This window comes from Halictus rubicundus, unplaced genomic scaffold, assembly GCF_050948215.1.
Source record: "Halictus rubicundus isolate RS-2024b unplaced genomic scaffold, iyHalRubi1_principal scaffold0025, whole genome shotgun sequence".
In the NCBI taxonomy this organism is placed as follows: domain Eukaryota; kingdom Metazoa; phylum Arthropoda; class Insecta; order Hymenoptera; family Halictidae; genus Halictus; species Halictus rubicundus.
Genome location: NW_027488566.1, coordinates 573,954 through 596,340, shown reverse-complemented (window position 1 = coordinate 596,340; position 22,387 = coordinate 573,954). Strand labels below are relative to the sequence as shown.

The 22,387-nt window shown below is 51.3% G+C and overlaps 3 long non-coding RNA genes and 1 pseudogene across 3 annotated transcripts in view; 2 read left to right on the top strand and 2 right to left on the bottom strand.

Moving 5' to 3' along the window:
- LOC143363144 (uncharacterized) overlaps positions 1-22,387 on the bottom strand; it is a 114,535-nt gene that overhangs the window by 50,470 nt on the left and 41,678 nt on the right. The gene's annotated exons all lie outside the window — the stretch shown is intronic.
- On the top strand, positions 10,241-10,396 carry LOC143363171 (5.8S ribosomal RNA; annotated as a pseudogene).
- On the bottom strand, positions 10,387-20,507 carry LOC143363145 (uncharacterized). The gene is made up of 2 exons (XR_013083755.1): positions 20,454-20,507; positions 10,387-10,691 (listed from the first exon to the last, which is right to left on the bottom strand). It is a non-coding gene; the product is annotated as an uncharacterized LOC143363145 (long non-coding RNA).
- Positions 20,460-22,387, top strand: part of LOC143363146 (uncharacterized) — a 91,357-nt gene continuing 89,429 nt past the window's right edge. Inside the window, exon 1 of the long non-coding RNA XR_013083756.1 lies at positions 20,460-20,501. This is a non-coding gene — a long non-coding RNA (uncharacterized LOC143363146). The remainder of the gene's footprint in view (positions 20,502-22,387) is intronic.

The following is a 22,387-nucleotide window of genomic DNA, read 5'->3' as shown; positions in this document are numbered from 1 at the left end:
CGGTGGGACTTAGAAAAATTTTCAAAGTTCGGTGAATTATGAAAAGTTGGTTATTTTGTGTAAAATAACATAGAAATGTGTTAAAATTTATCTGTAGTAATCGGAATGAGTACACTTTAAATCCTTTAACGAGGATCCATCGGAGGGCAAGTCTGGTGCCAGCAGCCGCGGTAATTCCAGCTCCAATAGCGTATATTAAAGTTGTTGCGGTTAAAAAGCTCGTAGTTGAATCTGTGTGTCACAGTGTCGGTTCACCGCTCGCGGTGTTTAACTGGCATTATGTGGTATGTCCTACCGGTGGGCTTGATCTTCACGGGGCGGTCCAACTAATATCCCATCGCGGTGCTCTTCACTGAGTGTCGAGGTAGGCCGGTACGTTTACTTTGAACAAATTAGAGTGCTCAAAGTAGGCTATCTTCGCCTGAATACTGTGTGCATGGAATAATGGAATAGGACATCGGTTCTATTTTGTTGGTTTTCGGAACCCCGAGGTAATGATTAATTGGGACAGATGGGGGCATTCGTATTGCGACATTAGAGGTGAAATTCTTGGATCGTCGCAAGACGGACAGAAGCGAATGCATTTGCCAAAAATGTTTTCATTAATCAAGGACGAAAGTTAGAGGTTCGAAGGCGATCAGATACCGCCCTAGTTCTAACCATAAACGATGCCAGCTAGCGATCCGCCGAAGTTCCTACGATGACTCGGCGGGCAGCTTCCGGGAAACTAAAGCTTTTGGGTTCCGGGGGAAGTATGGTTGCAAAGCTGAAACTTAAAGGAATTGACGGAAGGGCACCACCAGGAGTGGAGCCTGCGGCTTAATTTGACTCAAGACGGGAAACCTCACCAGGCCCGGACACCGGAAGGATTGACAGATTGTTCGCGATTGCGCGAACGTTCGCGGTGGGGTTTTCGTCTCGCGCTCCTCTTGCCCCGCCGTGACGTCTTTCCCCTCGGGATCCATCGATCGCGACCCAATGATCGATCATGGATCATCGCGTGATCCAAAAAGGACCAATACGCCACTTCCAGGACGGCAGATTCGGTCGCTCTCCGAATTCTGCTTCCTCTTCGCTGTGCAACCGTCGTGCGACTCGGTCCTGTTTCTCTGCGCTCTTCCTAATCGTTGGTTTCAACTCGCTAATCAACGCGTTATTCGTGTACATATTTATTGTATATTTCAAAGTACAGTGTTCGTACAATTTCACATACAGTTCAAAAATACAGTCCACTTTCATCCAAATACACGTGTTCGTCACAGACTCCTTTTCACTCAACTTCGACGCACACCGCTGTGCGATTCCGGCTCCTCCTCATTCTAAGTATCGTTCGGCCGGCGACCTTTTCCGATACACAGATTGATAGCTCTTTCTTGATTCGGTGGGTGGTGGTGCATGGCCGTTCTTAGTTGGTGGAGCGATTTGTCTGGTTATTTCCGATAACGAACGAAACTCTAGCCTGCTAAATAGACGTAACTATGGTATCTCAAAGGCCCCCGGCTTCTGTCGGTGGGTTTTTACTACCAACGTACAAACAAATCTTCTTAGAGGGACAGGCGGCTTCTAGCCGCACGAGATTGAGCAATAACAGGTCTGTGATGCCCTTAGATGTTGTTCAGGATTCAAGCGTTGGAATTCGGCGGCTATTGTCTTGGCGGGCGACCGCTGTTTCATACGGTTTTTGTCTCGTATGTCAACACGCGGCAAGAACGCGTGTCGCTCTCATTGACCGGATTTCAACGCTTGAATCCTTCAAATCGAGACAAACAAGGATTATCCGATTCGGGAGCACCAATCACGGTGCTCCACATTCGATGGTCCTTGTTATTTAAGGCACCTGCGCGTGCCTTCTCGCTCTCTTCATGTTCGCCTCTCGCATCGCTCTTGTAACTTTCGTCAGTCGTCGAGGTATATTCGAATAGTACTGTACTAGTTCTCGCGCCCGTTCGCTCATCTCTCGCGCTCTCAAAACACTCGTTTGTATTTTTCTCGCGCTCTTTCGCGCCGCGTTACGAGCCTTCTGCTTCGCGCCAAGATCTCCGTCGTTCGCGTCGAAGATTTCCGCCTCGCGACGGCACGTGTTTCGTGTCGTTCAAGATCTCCGCTTCGCGATCCGACGGCAGAAGTTGGCTCGCTCAAGATCTCCGCTCGTCCGCCGGCTCGCGCCTCTCACGGCGCATTGTAAGTGCGAGTACTCTATTAAAAGTGCAGTTCCACCTTCAATCCTCGCTCTCGCTCTCTCTCTCTGTCTCAACCTCTCATTGACCCATCCTGTGGATTCGTTTGCGCGCTCAAATCTGAGTGGTCCCGGCAGCAGGCTGCTCCGACCGTCGGTCGATGCCGAAACATTCTGGTCCTTCGAGCCGGATCGCAAACATCCACGTGGTCAGTAAGAAACGAGAGAGAGCTCGCGCATTATGGAGGAAGTTCTCGAACGTCAGCTGTTGGCGCAGCGCGCGATCGAGCGCGCGCTTGTCAACCTCAATAAATTGGGGAAGGCAAAATGGACCCGCTCGACATTGCTGACTCGGATGGACCATCTGAAGGCCAACTGGACGCAGTTCGAGGCCGGGCACGCTCGACTCCTCGCCTCCACCTCATCGGACAAGAAAGCTGCGCTTCCGTACTTCTCCGATGACTCTTTCTCGACGACGGAGGAAACGTACCTCGATGCTCTGGCCTCCATGCAAGCCGTGCTCGACGAGCTCACCGGCGCTTCTGTAAGTCGTCCTAATTATTCTTCCGACGGACAAGCGAGTCCCACGACCGCCGCTCCGCACCTGCCGAGCATTCAGTTACCTGAATTCGACGGCCGTTATGAAGCGTGGGAGACGTTCCGCGATCGTTTCACCGCGCTCATTATCGCGAATCAATCACTCGCGAAGGTCACGCGCCTCCATTATCTCGTGTCGTCGCTCAAGGGCCGTGCCCTCGAATGCGTCGGGAATCTCCCCGTGACGGCCGACAACTTTGAGATCGCGTGGAACGCGCTCACCGCGCGTTACGAAAATCCTCGGCGTCTCCTCAGTTCGCATCTGACGTCACTACTCGCTTTGCCAGCGCTGCCTCGTGAGTCCGCGTCCGACCTTCAGAATCTACGCGACCGTGTTTCGACTATTGTAGCGTCACTTCAAAATCTCGGGCGTGGCCCAGCCGATCTCTGGAACGACTTTCTCGTTTATATCGTGTCACAAAAGTTGGACGCGCCGACTCGCAAGGCATGCAAAATCAAGACAGGTGACGATGCCGAGCCTCCTTCGTTCGAATCACTGACGAAATTCATCGACTCTCGCGTTCGCGCCCTCGAGGAATTCGCGCCCAGTGCATCGGCGAACTCTTCTGCGTCTCCCGCCGCATCGAGTCGGTCCTCTGCCGGTCGATCTCGCGTCCATGTCGCCACTGCGTCTCCGTCTACCTCTTCGCATATGCTCAGCTCTTGTTCGCAATTTAAAGCACGCAGCCCTCGCGAACGGCGCGATCTCGTACACCGTTCCGCGAGATGCGAAAATTGCTTAAGCTCAAAGCATGTTGTACGGGATTGCCCGAGCAAATATACGTGCCGCGTGTGTCATAACCGACACCATTCACTACTCCACGACACTGAGGCTCTCCCAGCGTCGACTTCTCCGGTATCGACACCTCTTCCAGAGGTGAATTCTCATCTTGCGTCCACTCTGACCGAGCCGCGCTCCGCCGTCTTGCTCGCCACCGCGTGGGTCCAAGTTCACGTCCCGTCGGGCCACTCGATCCCTGTTCGCGCGTTAATCGACCAAGGATCAGAGGCGAGCTTCATTACTGAAGCTATGGTTTCCCTCCTGCGCGCGAAACGCCTCCGGGTCGAGACCTCGATTTCGGCCGTCGGTGGCGTGCATGCCGGTCGAGTGCGTCACGCTGTGCGCCTCCGCGTGTCACCCCGGACATCCTCGACCCCTACGATCTCCGCGGTCGCTCTCGTGCTTCCGTCGCTCTCGACGTATTCTCCGAAGCGTCTTCTCGACTCGCGTTCTCTCGCGCATCTCTCGCATCTCAATTGGGCGGATCCAGACCCATTCAGTTCCTCCGCGATCCATCTCATCCTCGGCGCGGACGTCTACGCTGACCTCATACTCGACGGCGTGCGTAAAGGCCCACGAGGACACCCGATCGCTCAAGATAGCGTTTTCGGCTGGATTATTTCTGGATCCTGCTCGCGCCCGGATCGCGACGCTTTCCGTTCTCGCGCTTCTCCACACGCAGCATCTCGCCTCTCAATGCATCACTGCATTCAAGAGGACACTCTTTCCCACGATTTGACTCGATTCTGGGAAATTGAGGAAATCCCTCGTCGGACTCTCCTCACGCTAGACGAAGAGCAATGCGAAGCTCATTTCCGCGCCAACACTACACGAACGGCCGACGGCCGCTACGTGGTCCGTCTTCCCTTTCGCGACGGTCCTCCGATCAGAATCGGACACTCCTACTCGGTTGCCGCGAAGGTTAGTAGATCGCTCCATCGCAAGCTTTCGTCAAAGCCCTCTCTCGCTCTGGAGTATCGGACCTTTCTCCGTGAATACGAAGAAATGGGTCATATGCGACGCGCTCTCTCGTCTGCTCAACCCTCTCCGCAGTGCGTTTACATACCCCATCACCCCGTCCTCCGCGAAGGTAGCGCGACTACGCACCTACGCGTAGTCTTCAATGCTTCAAGCGTCACCTCAGACGGCACGTCATTGAATGACCACCTGTTCCCAGGCCCGAAGTTACAGTCGGACCTTCCCTCCGTAATCTTACGGTGGCGGAACTTTCGCTACGTGTACACAGCGGACATCGCTAAGATGTACCGTCAGATCCTCGTCGATCCTCGCGACATCGACTATCAGCGAATCCTTTGGCAAGAGTCTCCCGCAAACGCGCCAACTCCGTTCCAACTTTTGACGGTCACTTATGGGATGACGTGCGCCCCTTTTCTCGCGCTTCGAGTTCTCCAGCGCCTTGTCGAAGACGAGGGCTCTCGTTTCCCGCTCGCAGTTCCGATCTTGCGCTCGAACATTTATGTCGATGACGTTCTCTTCGGCGCCGATGACGTACAATCTCTCCTGCAATCTCGATCTCAGCTTAATAATTTGCTACAATGCGCTCATATGACCCTGCGGAAATGGGCTAGCAATCATTGCGCTCTCCTTGAGGACATCGATCCGTCGGATCATGGCCTTGCCTGCTCCAAAATTCTCGCTCCTGACGATCACGTCAAGGTGCTCGGGATTAGTTGGAATCCTTCTCGCGATTCCTTCCAGTTCAACGTCTCGTTGTCCGAATCGCTCCCCTCAACCAAGCGGACGATTCTTTCAATTATTGCTAAATTATACGACCCTCTCGGATGGGTCACGCCTGCCATCATTCGTGCGAAAATACTCATTCAAGATCTCTGGCGTCTCCGTCTGAGTTGGGACGACCCGATCTCACCTCCTCTGCTCGACCGCTGGAACGCGTTCTATACGCGTCTCCCGTTACTAAGCGGCGTTCAACTCTCTCGTTGGACCGGTCATTCTCCTGCCGATTCCCAAATGGAGATCCATGGCTTCGCGGACGCGTCGACGGTCGCTTACGCTGCCGTCGTCTATGCTCGCTGCATTTCAGCCGATGGTCGCGTTACCGTCTCTCTGCTCGCTGGCAAGTCCAAGGTCGCTCCACTCTCCCCTGTGACCATACCGCGACTCGAACTGCAGGCTGCGGTACTGCTCTCACGCCTCGTGACCTTCGTGCTCTCCTCCTTCGACAATCGGGACATTCCTTGTTTCTGCTGGACCGATTCAACGGTCGTCCTCGCGTGGCTCCAATCGCACCCCTCTCGGTGGAAGACCTTTGTCGCGCACCGCGTTGCCGATATACAAGCTCGCTTGCCGCACGCTAGTTGGAGGCATGTGACGACCGCGGATAATCCCGCTGACTGCGGCTCGCGCGGTCTTCTCAGCGACGACCTTCTGAATTTCCCCCTCTGGTGGCTAGGCCCTGTCTGGTTGCACCACGACGCCTCCACCTGGCCGCCTCAAGTGCTCCTTCACGAGGACACTGACCCACCAGAGGTTAAAGTATCATTCCACTGCTCGGAACCCTCTCTTCCCGAATGGGACTTAGCCTCTCGGTTTTCGAGCTGGTCCAAACTGCTTCGGGTTACAGCCTACGTTCTGCGTTTTACCCGATACTGTCGCAGGGATCGCTCCCACCCTTCGGGACAAGCATCAGAGCGCGCGCTCACTGCGGACCACATTTCCTCTGCCAGACGCTTCTGGATAAAGCATCTCCAATCCGTCGCGTTCTCCGATGAGATCCGCGCTCTCATCCGAGGTTTGCCCCTCTCCACCAAAAGCCCACTTCATTCGCTCAACGCGATTATTGATTCTGACGGCATCATTCGGGTAGGAGGACGATTGCATCACGCTCCTCTCCCTCACAGGATAAAACATCCAATCGTGCTCGCTCCTCATCGTTTAGTGACACTTCTCGTCGAGCAGGCTCACTTTCGGACTTTGCACGGTGGTGTGCAACTCACTCTCCTCACCCTTCGTCAGGACTATTGGCTCCTTCGCGCTCGAAGCCTCGTCAAACAGGTGATTCACCGCTGCATCACCTGTGTTCAGGAGAAAGCGGGGGACGGCTACGGAGGACGCCCTGCAGGAAGTCAACGAGGAGGACACCGAGCCCGGGCCTACCAACCCGGAGGCGCCGCCGAGGAATTACGGATCTGAGGCGTACATCATCTCGACCTCGTCGCCGCCTCGTCCCGAAAAGCTACACGCACCCGTCGAGGGAATGGCACGCTGTCTGTCTCCAAGGGAAGCGGCCAATCAACGCGTGTCACCAGGAAAGCGTTGACCGATGGATCCGTAGCCGAGGGCCCCGTACCGCCGGGCGCGGCCCTGCCGCGCGAGAGCAAGCGATAGGTTCGAGCGTCGCGCGGGAGCAGAGAAAAGTAGGATAGTGGGGGACGCCTCGCTTCCGCGTTAGCGAGTCTTCGCGAAGTAGGGCACTGTGCTGCCGAAACGAGTCCGGGTTAGTCGTTTTACGAGTGCGTAAATCATACAGTAATTTTGAACATCGTCACAGCTGCCGAGACGTAGGGATTGAAAGAGCTGCCGAATCCCGAAAAATCAAAGCCGCTAGGGAGCCCAGAGCGGCCGCAAAGAGAGACCGAAGCGATTAGGAAGCCACGTGCCGCGTGGTAAGTGCCGACCAGGTTTTTCCGCACTACTATGATTTTCGCGTTGGCTCGGTAGCGTTTTTGCGAATCGGCCGGACTTCGAGTCGAATTTAAAGCGTGTCCTCGCTCGCCGTGAATCGCGATCAGACTAGAATCGAGAAGGGGGTAAGGCCGTCGGTCGGTGTACAGACGGGGGGCCCGTATCGTTACCGATTTTTGGCGAATCCAATCTGGGGACGTCCCACGGTGGGACGACGCGACGAAAACCGTATTGCCGTTTCCGGCTACTTCCGACGGCCACAATCATTTCGAATTTGCTGCCGCGTATTTCATCGGAATCCGGTCGCATCTCGACCGGCTAATTGTCGATAGAGGCTGCCGTACATCGCGCCCGCGATCGGGTTCGACGCGTGAGAAAGCATACCCGAGTGCAAATAGCGCGAGCGACAGCCCAACCGTCGTACAAATTTGTAAAACCGCGCGGGCTTCGATTACACCGCTGCCGGGCGATCCCGGCAGCTCCTTGTAAAAACCGGACAAAATAAATGTTAACTTGAAGCCCCTAACTCGTGTACGCTTCATTGTGAGAAACCTTTCCGCCGCGGGAAACGTCCCGTATTCCCTCCGCGTAGGATCCTGGCCCAGGCTGCCGCTATTCAGGCCCTCGCGCGGTTCTCGTAGGTTCGGTATCGTAATTAGCGTCTCGCGTTGATTACGAATTGTTCGTGTGACACTTGCGAGTGTCTGGCGCCCGTTTCCAGCTCCGAACCGTATAAGATCCGTCGGAAAATCGAGCCTACGGGATACCTTTTGTCACGGGTGGACCACGTATCGCGCGGCCGAGCGTGGCCCGGCCTTACGGTCTATAAAAACCCGCCGTTGCCCAGGTTTTTTCCCGTCGGACGGGCCAGGAAATCAGGGCAACGTGACAATATATATATATATATATACATACAAAAATGCTTTCAAAGCACACAGAAAAGACCAACAGGAGAGTACAAGGTTATAATAAAAGGAATTCACTCTCCTGTGTAATCATCGTATGATGAGGAAATAAAGAAAAAGGGGAGTAGGGGATGTGTATAGCGACGAACTACTCCCCATGCAACGGCTTACGTGTGGAGGTCATAGTTACGCATGGAGTACATAGTTACTCAGAGCGTACGATTCTCCCGTCCGTTCGCGCCACGTTGCTGGCCAAAATTAAGGCGCAGAGAGCCCGCCAGACCATTTGTGCACAAACACGGCAATATATAATATATGCACTCTTTCGACAATGGGACGGAAGATCTCAATGAGAATGACACACGAGGAAACAGACGGTGCTTGCGTGAAGGTGGAGCATCGCATCGTTTACTTGTATTGGGGAGTGAGTGCGAAGAGCTGTACTTCGGGTCTTCGGGAATCGTCACCGACGTCCACATTGCAAACTTGAACGATCAATAGGGTGCGGTTTCCCGTCGGACGCTGAATGTTATAGCTTAACCACGAATATAGAAATACCCGTCGTTACGAATCGATGTTTTTCACCCGCCACCTGATGGATCGTGTTCTCTTTGATAAAAATACCTCGTGTCAAAGAGACGTGTATACTATAATATACGCCATTGGTCTGCCTGTGTGTAGGCTCTCGACAATTATATGGACAATTACGGTCGCAAGAACAGGGATGTAAGCGTCGATTCGAATCCACATATCGCGCTTCCACGGTCTTCGCCTGTGGTGTCCGAGATACGTCCATTGGAAACGGTGGTGTTGTCTTTCCTCTAGAGAAAGAGAGGACAACAACAGGGTAGCCTGTGGAAAACTTGCGGTGAACGCGTTGTGTTCTGTCACGAACGTCGAGGAATAGGATGAGACAAGGACCGGCTGTGAAGCTCGCTTTTAAAGCTGCATGAGTCTGACACCCTACTCTGTGTGGCGATAGCGCACACACGAGCGTGGGACGAATGACCGCTGCCAGAGCCGGCTGTGAGTCCCGCTCTATTTATCGAGTTCGCGTATATCATAGAGCACAAAACGTCGCCGCATGCGTGTTCGTTGACGCACACGTATATTCGAGAGGACCGGCTGTGAAGCTTGCATTTTAAAGCTGTGTGCGATTTTTGACACTCTACTCTCTGTGTGGCGATAATACAGTGCACAAGAGCTTGGGACGAACGATCGCGCACGGCCAGAGCCGGCTGTGAAGTCCGCTAGTATCGAATAATCGTTCTCCGTGCACAATTGGAAATGTGTTTCGAGAGGACCGGCTGCGTAGCTCGCGTAAAGCTGTGTGATTCTGACACTCTACTCTCTGTGTGACGATAATACAGTGCACAAGAGCTTGGGACGAACGATCGCGCACGGCCAGAGCCGGCTGTGAAGTCCGCTAGTATCGAATAATCGTTCTCCGTGCACAATTGGAAATGTGTTTCGAGAGGACCGGCTGCGTAGCTCGTGTAAAGCTGTGTGATTCTGACACTCTACTCTCTGTGTGACGATAATACAGTGCACAAGAGCTTGGGACGAACGATCGCGCACGGCCAGAGCCGGCTGTGAAGTCCGCTAGTATCGAATAATCGTTCTCCGTGCACAATTGGAAATGTGTTTCGAGAGGACCGGCTGCGTAGCTCGCGTAAAGCTGTGTGTGATTCTGACACTCTACTCTCTGTGTGGCGATAATACAGCGCACAAGAGCTTGGGACGAACGATCGCGCACGGCCAGAGCCGGCTGAGAAGTCCGCTAGTTATCGAGTTCATTCTCCAATAAGAGAGGAGGAGGAGGAGTGTCGGGATCCAGTATCGGGTTGTCTATGATCCCCGTTGTTTTGTGAATTCTCCTCCTGTGTTTTCCACATTAAAGGTTTTTCAATGTATTTTCCGCCCGGCCGTCGGATACGTGTTCGCATTGCATCGCGTACTCGCGACGGTTTCCGTTTATACGGACGATCGTGTGTCGTCCTTAAAAACGACGCCTGAATCTCCTTTGCGCGCTGGTTGGAGCTTTCAGGTATCGGCGTTCTTATGAAACGCAGAACAAGAGACATAATTATATATTGATTATAAATCAAATTATACGATTACCCTGAACGGTGGATCGCTTAGCTCGTGGGTCCATGAAGAACGCAGCTAATTGCGCGTCAACGTGTGAACTGCAGGACACATGAACATCGACATTTCGAACGCAGATTGCGGTCTACGGATACAATTCCTGGACCACGCCTGGCTGACGTGCCGGGCCTGGGCGAGGTGAACACATTGATGGGAATCCGAGCTCGGTCCCGTGCCTTGGCCTCCCGCGGATCTTCCTTGCTGCGAGGCTTCCGTCTAGAACGGTCGTCCTCTTCGGCCGCCATTCAACGCTCAGCTCAGAACTGGCACGGACTAGGGGAATCCGACTGTCTAATTAAAACAAAGCATTGCGATGGCCCCCACGGGTGTTGACGCAATATGATTTCTGCCCAGTGCTCTGAATGTCAACGTGAAGAAATTAAAAAAAGCGCGGGTAAACGGCGGGAGTAACTATGACTCTCTTAACCGGGAGTCTTAGTTAGCAAGCAGTCCCCTTCTCGTGGGTCCCGCTGCTAGTACCCCCCTCGGGGGGGGGGGGGAAGCTAAGTACTGCCTCTGCGAAAAACGGTCTTGGGGGTTGCCAGCCCTCTGGACTGTAACTTGTCGGCCCTGAAACTAACGAACAAGCCTCGGATGAAATTAATTTTGTTGGAGGGCCCTCAGGCTCAACCAACCCGACACCCGAGGAAGTTAGACCAAACGCTGACGATCCCCGTCTATGTCGGTATCCCGGCTGTGGAAAAATTCTCCTGAACGCACGAAGACGAGGTGTACACGAACAACGTGCCCACAAAAACTGGAATGATGAGAGATTGCTTGCAAACATCGAAAGCAAGAAAGCGCAGTGGAGTGTCGAAGAATCGGCTCTCCTGGCTCGCGAGGAGGCACGTCTAGACCTAGAGGGTGAAAAATTCATAAATAAGGCATTGACACCTCTCTTCCCAAACAGAACCCTCGAATCCATTAAAGGCCAAAGGAGGAAGCAGGCCCATAAGGAAAAAGTCCTCCAGATTATATCTGAAATGGAGAGAGCTGATGAGGCTCAGTGCTGTAACACAGAACAAGACTCGCTACAGCATGAGTCACAAACCGGCCTGCTTACCGCAATACTCGACGATCAGTTGGAGCGAATATGCTCACATTTGCCGGTAGGAAGGAAACAATATCTCTAGAACTAGAGATTTATTTACTACAGACGTTCCCACTGGCGTCGAAAACAAAAAGACCATCAAAGCTGCCTTCAAATCGAACTCAAACCAGGCGGCAAGCTCGGCGTGCCGAGTACGCCATCACACAGCGAGCCTGGAAAAAGAACCCATGCAGATGCCTTAAAACTATCCTTAAAGGTAAATCCTTGTCAACAATACGTGATAAGGATACGATGATTCGATTCTGGCAAACAACTGTGACGTGTGAGAGCGAGGAATCCCCCGGCATTATACCGAAGAGAACAGTAGTGCCGGAGCTGTGGAATGTAATCGAGCCACATGAAATCCAGAGGGCCTTCCCTGACCTAACCACCAGCCCAGGTCCGGATGGTTTGACGTCAAGACAGCTACGCGCGGTTCCACTTCACATTTTGCCAAGAATTTTCAATCGTTTCTTGATGTGTGGAAAACTGCCCAAGCATCTCCTTCATTCAAGATTGACGCTTATACCGAAGAAGGACGGTGCGGTGGACCCTGGCGATTACAGACCGATAACGATCTCTTCGATAATAACGAGAACCTTCCACAAAATAATGGTAAGGCGTCTTATGCACCACGTCAAGCTGGATAAAAGGCAAAGCGCGTTTCTACCTAGAGATGGTTGCAATGAGAATAAATTCGCTCTAGATCTGATACTAAAATACCATCGTCAAAACTTCAAACCGGTATACGTTGCATCATTCGACATTTCAAAAGCTTTTGACTCTGTGTCACACAGGGCAATTAAGAATGTTATCGAGACTATGGGGCTGCCTCAACCCATGATCGACCACATTATGGACGTGTATCGGAGGAGTACGACACGACTCTCGTGTGGTAATTGGGAGTCAGATGAGATCAATCCCACCTGCGGAGTTAAACAGGGAGACCCCCTGTCTCCATTCACTTTTAATATGATAATGGACAACCTCCTGCGTCTCATTCCATCAGAGATTGGTGCGGACATTGGAGAAGGTCACTTTAACGCATTAGCGTTTGCTGATGACCTGCTATTCATAGCCAGAACACCTAAAGGCCTCCAATTGTTGATCGACGAAGCAACAAACTTCCTGACAAAGTGCGGACTTAGGATTAACGCTACTAAGTCCTTCACTGTAGCCCTAACGAATGTGCCACATATGAAGAAGTCGGTAGTGGACAGTCGAACACGATTCATCTGCTCTGGCCAGAGACTGCCTGCTCTTAAGCGGGAAGACGAGTGGAAGTACCTTGGTATCCCATTCACACCGAAGGGACGGACAACCACGAAGCCCGAAACGCAACTTTCAGAAGCATTAGACAAGCTGACCAAAGCGCCACTTAAGCCGCAACAGACACTATTCGCTCTCCGAGTGATGGTCCTGCCGGGGATATCCCATCTGCTAACCCTGGGTGAAACAACTTTGGGGCGACTTAAAAAGATCGACACAATGGCGAGGAAAGCGGTGAGGAAATGGCTCTGCCTCCCGCATGACACGGTCAAGGCTTACTTTCACGCTAATGCCAAAGATGGCGGATTATCTATACCATCCGCTAGGTGGCTTATGCCCCTACGAAGGAGAGAGAGACTGTTGAAGTTGCAAAAGGGAGGTCAACCAACCGATCCCTTCCTCTCTCAGGAAATCCAAAAAGCCACACGGAGGCTTACAGAACACCAAGTAACGCACGACTCAGTCGCGAAGGTTGAGGAAAGGAGGGCAAGGTTGCTCCATGAGTCGATTGATGGGAGAGGCTTAAAGGAGTCTCGAAGGGTGCCCCAGCAACATCGGTGGGTTCTGGATGGCAGTAGATTTTTAAGTGGAAAAGATTTCCTCAATGCCACGAAATTAAGAATTAATGCTCTGCCAACGAGGTCCAGGACGGCCAGAGGACAGAGGAAAGACCGCATGTGTCGAGGTGGCTGTAACGCTGTCGAGACGCTAAACCATGTGGTCCAGCAATGTCACCGAACGCACAGAGCTCGAATTGAGCGGCACAACGCCATCATTAAATACGTGGAAAGAGCTTTGGCGAAGAAGTTCGATAAGGTCGATAACGAGCCACACTTCGCAACACCAGAAGGGTTAAGAAAACCAGACCTTATTTGCAAGAAGGGTTCTGTGGCAGTTGTCCTGGATGCACAAGTGGTAAGCGAGCATATAGAGACAGATGTGGCACACAAGACCAAAGCCGAGAAGTACAAACCTCTAGAAGCCCTTATCAGGGAGCGGTACGCTGTGCAAAGCGTATCATACACGACAATCACGCTCTCATATCGCGGTATATGGAACGAAGCATCAGCCAGCTCATTAATCAATATGGGGGTCCTACGAAAATCGGAGCTTAAGATCCTAAGTACACGAGTGCTGATAGGAGGATTGAACGCGTTCTGGCGCTTTAACCGGACAACCATCACCAGGACGGGGATTGGATAGCGGGAGGAATAACCAACTCGGAGCAAAGGGTGCTGCCTGCCATACAGGCATAATAAAGAGGAGTTTTAGTGGGTATATTACCATCAGAGTCCCACACTACCGGCAAACTAACATCGTTGCCGGTGTGCATAAAGCATTTCTCCTCTCAAAAAAAAAAAAGGGTGTCTTAGTTAGCAAGCAGCATCCTCTTCGTGGGTCCCGCTACGAGTACTCGCCCGTCTAGACAGGCGGGCGAGGAAACTAATAGCTGCCTCTGCGTTTACAGGCCTTGGGGGTTGCCAGCCTTCTCGGTCTTCTTTAGTCGGCCCAAATAACAGAACAAAGCCTCGGATGAAAAATAATTCTGTCGATGGGCCCTCAGGTTCAATCGACCCGACTATGGGTGATAATGGTGATCCGGGTGTGTCTGATGTCGCTCCATACCCGTGCAGGGCTCCGGGTTGCTCCAGATCATTTGACAAACTACGTGGCCGTAGTGTCCATGAACAGAGAGTACATAAAAACTGGTACGACCAAAATGCTCTAGAAGGTATGACCGTCCGCAGGGCTCCGTGGTGTGCAGAGGAACGTTCGCTCATGGCGAGACAGGAGGCGCGCCTTACGTTGAATGGCGAGCGCTTCATAAATCAGGCTCTACTGAAGCTCCTCAAGAATCGCTCCCTAGAAGCGATAAAAGGGCGGCGTAAATACCAGAGCTACAAGGAGCTGGTTCAAAAATTCATCAGTGAGATGAACGAGAGTAGCATTGTTGATGCTAATCCCCATGATCAACCCTCAGATGAGGGCTCATCGGGGCATGAAGAGGAGCAGAATGGTCTGATTCGGACGATCCTTGATCTAGGCTCTGAGATGACGCCTCTTGATGGCACTGAATACTCATCGCAACATCTAAAAGATATATGGGAGCATATCGAAGCATGGCCTATTGACAGGATCTCCCAGGAACTGGAGATCTATCTACTCGAGATCTTTCCAAAGGCGATCGGTGGAAGAAAAGGGAAGGCTGCGTGTGTGAAGGCTCAAATGAAGATGACCAGGCGACGTGCTCGGCGCATAGAATATGCCCAAACGCAGAGAGCCTGGAATAGGAATCCTTGCAACTGCCTGCGAACAATTCTCAAGGATATGACAACGGAGTGTCCACCGCCCCAAGAAGAAATGACTCCCTTTTGGACAACGGTGTTCACAAAAGAAAGTGAGAGAACACCTGGCATTGGACGGATGGAGGAGACTGTCGAGGGCCTATGGAGTTGCATAACACCCTCTGAGGTGATGAAAGCGCTGCCGGAGAGAAATACCGCTCCGGGCCCAGATGGCGTGACTGCTCGACAGTTAAGAGCAATGCCTCTAGAGATTTTGACGAGAATACTAAATCTATTTTTGCTGTGTGGAAGACTTCCTAATCACCTGACGGAGTCAAGAACCATTCTGATTCCGAAAAAGGATCAAGCTTCGGCTCCAGGCGACTTCCGGCCCATTACAGTTTCCTCCGTTATTACAAGAACTTTCCATAAAGTCCTGGCAACGCGCCTCGTCAATGGCGTTAAGATCGATGACCGCCAGAAAGCCTTCCTCCCAGTTGATGGTTGTTCCGAAAATATCTTCCATCTTGACTTGATCCTCCGGTACCACCGTCAATATTTTAAGCCGCTTTACATCGCATCGGTTGATCTAGCAAAAGCGTTCGACTCCGTGACGCACCACACGATTAGGTACACCCTGACTACCAAAGGCGCTCCTGCTCGACTGGTGCAGTACGTTACCAACGTCTATCAGCGTAGCACAACGAGACTTAGGTGTAGCGGCTGGGAGTCGGACGCTCTTCATCCCACCTGTGGTGTTAAACAGGAAGTCCCGCTATCACCGGTCATATTTAACCTAGTTATAGACAGGCTACTCCAGCAAATTCCAAGTGAAGTTGGAGTTGATATAGGCGGAAGGCACTATAACGCCTTAGCCTTCGCTGATGACCTGGTATTTGTGGCCTCGACACAGGAGGGACTGCAACAAACTATTGACCTGGCAAACGTGTACCTGTCGCAATGTGGACTGACAATAAACGCTAGTAAGTCGTTCACAATTGCGATCAGGAATGTTCCACACGTTAAAAAGTCGGTGGTAGACGGAAGGATTAAATTTAGTTGCCTCGGCCATGACCTTCCTGCCCTGAAAAGAGAGGATGAATGGAAGTATTTAGGCGTCCAATTTACACCTGAAGGACGCCTGGCGTCGGATAGAGCAGGAGAGCTACTGAAGCAGGCCATCGATAAGCTTACAAAAGCGCCTCTTAAACCACAGCAACGAACTTTCGCGCTTAGGGTCATGGTACTTCCATCGCTTTACCACCTCCTAATATTAGGAAATGTAACCTTAAGTAAGCTCAGAAGGCTCGATGCTTTGTTGAGAGGTGCAGTGAGAAAATGGTTGGTTTTGCCTAAGGATGTGCTCAACTCGTACATCCACGCCAACGTTAAGGATGGTGGGCTGTCCATTCCATCTTTGAGGTGGTTTATTCCGCTCAAGAGGAGAGAAAGGCTGCTGAAGCTGGGCAAGGGTGACTAGCAGCGATACCCCTATCTCTCTCAGGAAATTGACAGAGCAACCAAACGGTTGACTGATGGACGTATCTCTATAACTGACGCCACAAAACTTAACGAAAGATGGGCGAATCTTCTCCATAAGTCGTGGGATGGCATGGCCCTGAAACAATCGAGAATGGTGCCACAACAGCATCGATGGGTTACTGAAGGTAACCGATTCCTGTCTGGTCGCGACTATATCAACGCTATCAGACTTCGGATCAATGCATTGCCGTCAAAATCTAGGACAACCAGAGGTCGAAGATCTGACCGATTATGCAGAGCAGGATGCCAAGAGGTTGAAACTCTCAACCATATCCTCCAGTCCTCTCGTCTCTATCTACCCCCCCCCCCGAATGGAGCGCCACCTTGTCGTGGTGGGGGGGGGGGGGGGCACTGAGCCCGAATGATCTCTGAAGCTGTGCGTGGCGGGGACTTCGGTCCCTGGCAGGTTCTACCTAGCCGTAGTGGTTCAGAGTGACTGGCCCGTCAAAGAGCGCTCCCCTAGCGCCTCGAGCAGCTGCTCGGGGCCCCATACCGTAAACCGGTGGTCATGTTTTACCGGAACGGGGGTCTTGCCTTATTCGGCTGGGCCGCGAGGATGATAACCTCTATAAAAAGTCCCTAACCCAAAGCTTAGGTGCGCGGTGAGAGGGTACGCCCTGGTCGATGGCATCAGGGCGTGGCTGGTGGGTGCATCAGCCGCGAGCGCGCCAACCTCTGGACACCTGGCGCCTCCAGTTGAATATAGCCTTGCCTGGGTAGTGGGGGCTCTGCCCAGGTTGACATTATTTCCCGCCGTACTCGTGGGATAGACATGGATAATGGTAACAAACAAAAAAACAAACAAAATAATAAGAAGAAGAATAGGAGGAGGAAGAAGGAGAAGAAGATTGACAACGGCTCTAAGAGGCAGAAGTTGAGTTTGGAGGAGGAAGATAAGAAGGATGGATCGGATAGTGAAGGGTCGATGCACGACAGTGTGCATTCCAGTATGAGTGAGTTGAACGTGGGTGATAGTTTACTGGGAGGTTTAGGAAGAGAGGAAGAGGATTGTATGACTGTTATGAGAAGGATTGGTGAAAAATTAAGGAAATGTGTGTTTTCGGATACAAATCGTGTGTCTAAGAATACCTGTGAACAGATGTTTAACTGTGTGAGTGAATATGAAGAGTGTATGATGAAATTGATGTGTGAGAATGAGAGACTGAAGGGTAGGTTAGAAGAGTGTGAGAAACGTGCGACTGTGCTGGATGAACCTCCTCGAACGTATGCGAGAATGGCTGGCTTAAAAGTAAGGGAAACGCGAAGAATGAGTGTGGATAGTGCGGATAGAGTGGAAGTAATGAAAGATAAAAAGTATGCTGTAGTTATTAGGCCGAAAGACGTCAATGTAAAGATGACTAGCGAGCAGGTTAAGGAAAAAGTTATAAAAGAAGTTAGCACGGTACTGGATGTAAGAGTGAGAGCTGTGAGAAGGATTAGAAGTGGGGGTGTGACAATTGAGACGGCTAGTGAGGAGGAATTGCAGAAGATGAGAGATTGTGCTAAGTTTAATGAGGTGGGTTTAAAAGTTGAATTGCCGAGGAAAATTGGGCCGAAAATAATTGTATATGATGTGCCTAATGATATGATTGGTGAGGATTTTATGAATGAGTTGTATGAAAAGAATCTGAAGGAATGCGTGAGTAGGAATGAATTTGCAGAGCGAGTGAAGATCATAAGTAGAATGAACAAGAAGGATGCGGATGTGGGAAATGTCATAATTCAAATGAATGCGAAAATGAAGAACATGCTTATGAAACAAGGACGCGTGTATGTGAAATGGAGAGCATGCAAATTTAAAGAATTTGTGAGTGTATTGAGATGCTTTAAGTGTAGTGGATTTGGACACATGGCGAGAGAATGTAAGGAGAAAGAAAATCTGTGTCAGAAATGAGAGTACTCCCGCCTTGCACTAAAACCGCAGCAAAAAATAGAATTGATTATTACTTATATACTGCCCAGATTTATATATAGTCACCTGCTACATCCGCTTGCCGATTGCACATTAAAGCTACTTGATAGCGAAATAAGGCAGCAAATTAAAGACATCCTTCATCTGGTCCCTTCGACGGCGACGGGGTTCTTCTATGCTCCTAAAAAAAGCGGCGGATTAGGCTTGCCGCGCTTCGAACATATTGTAAAATTAGCAATCCAAAAAAATGCAGTTAAAATGATAACCGCGGTAGACCCTGCCGTCACTGGGGTAATTAATGAGAAAATGGAAGCCAGTCCTAAAAAATGGCTAATTCACTGCGCATCAACTGGCCCGCAACAATGGAGGATGTCGAAAAAGCTAAAATGCGCCTCAAAGGTGACCATATTAAGCAGTGGAGCGATCTACCCAGCCAGGGTCAAGGTGTTCAGGACTTCGCTAAGGGCCGAATAGGCAATTGTTGGCTAAGAGAAGGATATCTATTGAAACCTTCCCGTTTTATTGACGCCATTAGACTGCGAACGAACACATTCGGAACGCGGGTGGTTTTGGCCAGGACAAAGAAAGATATTGACACCACTTGTAGGCGTTGCAAATGTCAACCTGAAACGTTGGGACACATCTTGGGATTGTGCATATACACAAAGTCCCTTCGGATTAAAAGACACGACGAGATCAAAATACTTCTAGCTAATAAATTGGCGCACAATAATGAGGTATCGATTGAACCTCAGATGAATGTTGGAGGAAATTCCTACAAGCCGGACCTCATAATAAAAAATGAGGAAAGGACGCTCATAGTCGATGTCACAGTCCGCTATGAGCATAGGGAATACCTCCAAGCGGCGCACGACGAAAAGGTTGAGAAATACAAAGCATGCGCCGAGGATATTAAGAGAAGATATACGAGCCATACCTGCAAAGTTCTTCCATTTGTCGTTGGAAGTAGAGGAGCGATACCTGAGCACACATTACAAAACCTTAAGACCCTTGGCATCAAGAAAAATGATATAAAGACTATAGCCCTAATAGCATTGCGTTCGTCAATCGAAATGGCGAACATATTTATAGATTATGATGAAGTAACATAAAATAGATCAGGCTACCTATTATAGGTAGGGCTCCGACACCTTCAATCTTTAATTGTTAAAATTCTCCAATTTTATATATGTTCGCGATCGCGCGAACGTTCGCGGTGGGGTTTTCGTCTCGCGCTCCTCTTGCCCCGCCGTGACGTCGGCCACCGAACGCGGTGTCGCGGAAAGCCGTTACGCCAGCTCGCGTTACCCCCGTCTTTCCCCTCGGGATCCATCGATCGCGACCCAATAATCGATCATGGATCATCGCGTGATCCAAAAAGGACCAATACGCGACTTCCAGGAAGGCAGAATTCGGTCGCGCTCCGAATTCTGCTTCCTTCTTCGCTGTGCAACCGTCGTGCGACTCGGTCCTGTTTCTCTGCGCTCTTTCTAATCGTTGGGTTTAAACTCGTTATTCAACGCGTTATTCTGTATATCTCTTGTATATTTCAAAGTACAGTGTTCGTACATTTTCACATTCATTTCACGTTCATACAGTTCAAAATACAGTCCACTTTCATCCAAAATACACGTGTTCGTCACAGACTCTTTTTCACTCAACTTCGACGCACAGCGCTGTGCGATTCCGGTTCCTCCTCATTCCAAGTATCGTTCGGTCGGCGACCTTTTCCGATACAATATATACACGATTTTATTTTGCTTACTGCATGTTTGTTTTGTTATCGTAGTTTTAATTTGTTATTATAGTCTAGTTATTTTATCCCATAAGTGTACAGCTATTTTTATAAATTGACTATTGTCAATATTTTATTACTGTAGCATGCCTATATTCTATTACTGCATGCGACAATACAGGCTCACCCTGTATTACATGTTGACCTATCGAAATGTTAATTTATCAATTTATTATCTTCCCCCTAACTTAATCTTATTTGTTTTCCCTTTTCTTTTAGTTTTTAGTTATTTTACCCTACGAGTGGGCACCTCGGAAGTGTGTTGCTTTGTATAAAAGCTTACAAACTACATAGGAATAGCCAAATTCCTCGTCATCTAATTAGTGACGCGCATGAATGTGTAACGGTTGCGTTCCCTTCGCGGGCGTTAGTCGTGGAAGGAAGGTGTGTTCTGTCCCCTCCTGGATTCGCTCAGCGGCCAGGGTCGGCGGAGAGGACAGCGGGTGAAATAACGGAGGCGTTTTATGAAAAGAAAGTACGTTTTATTGCCGGCGGCGGTTCGCCCCGGGTAGCGATGATGATTCCCGGCTGGCGGGTTCCGGTGCGACGGCTGGCTGTAATCAGCGCGAGGAGACGACACGTTATTCTAATACTAAGATTCTTAAACCAAATGTACGCGAGAGTAACGGCGGAGACGCGAAGCGATCAGGACTCGCTTTCTGACGACGGTAACGCGGAGCGAGCAGGATTCGCTTTCTTACGGCGGTAACGCGAAGCGATCAGGACTCGCTTTCTGACGACGGTAACGCGGAGCGAGCAGGATTCGCTTTCTTACGGCGGTAACGCGGAGCGAGCAGGATTCGCTATTCGTACGGCGGAGACGCGGAGCGATCAGGACTCGCTTCCTGACGACGGTAACGCGGAGCGAGCAGGATTCGCTATTTGTACGGCGGAGACGCGAAGCGATCAGGACTCGCTTTCTTATGACGGTAACGCGGAGCGAGCAGGATTCGCTATTCGTACGGCGGAGACGCGAAGCGATCAGGACTCGCTTTCTTATGACGGTAACGCGGAGCGAGCAGGATTCGCTATTCGTACGGCGGAGACGCGAAGCGATCAGGACTCGCATTCTTATGACGGTATAGGCACACGGCGTTCTCCGGTTCGGAGGATCCCTAGGGTTCCGGATCTTACGGTTGGTCGGTAGGAACCACCGCGGCTCGGCGAGATTCTAGTGAACTGGTGCTTCCTCGCTGGCGGCCGAGCGCACGGTGGCCGCGAATCCACTCCGACTCCGGACCGACGGGACGCCCCACCCGTCGCCCCCAATCAGATCGCGGTGGGGGTCGCTCGCACCCGGACGTTCCCAGAGAACGAGCTCCCGTCACCAGCGTCGTTGCTCGTACGGGACGAGCTCCGAACGCGGCTGCGATCCGACGAGGACTGTCACGAATGCGACGAGACGCCTGGTCGCGGGCCGGTGAGCGAATTTCGCAGGATCGGCGGAAAGGAATCGGGAAGGGGGAGAGAGCTGGAGCGCGCGACGAGCAGTAGCGTCCAGAGACACTGCTCCCGTCCGTCTGCTCGCTCGAGACTTCCTCGCGGTACTGGTTTCACACGCACACGGAAGAAGCCGTAGTACGGCTCGTATAGGCTCTTCCTATCATTGCGAAGCAGAATTCGCCAAGCGTCGGATTGTTCACCCGCCAACAGGGAACGTGAGCTGGGTTTAGACCGTCGTGAGATAGGTTAGTTTTACCCTACTGATGACTAGTCGTTGCGATAGTAATCCTGCTCAGTACGAGAGGAACCGCAGGTTCGGACATTTGGTTCGCGCACTTTGTCGAGCGGCCGGTGGTGCGAAGCTACCATCCGTGGGATTATGCCTGAACGTCTCTAAGGCCGTATCCTTTCTAGTCAAAGGAGGCAACGATATTTCCTAAGGAGTTTTGTGTGGGTCGAAAGGCTCAAAACAATGTGACACTACTAGGTGGCATGGTCCTCGTGGCCGGTCATCGCACGGGCCCCATTTTGCCGTACGGACGTCTTTGTACCCGTCGTCGGGATCTCTCCGACACGACGGACACGGCGTTCTAACGGTCGATCATGGGTACTCCAAGTTCGACGTCGAGACTCGGAATCGTCTGTAGACGACTTAGGTACCGGGCGGGGTGTTGTACTCGGTAGAGCAGTTACCACGCTGCGATCTGTTGAGACTCAGCCCTATGCTTGGGGATTCGTCTTGTCGGTTAGACGAGGCCCCTAGCTATAATAATAGCTGTTA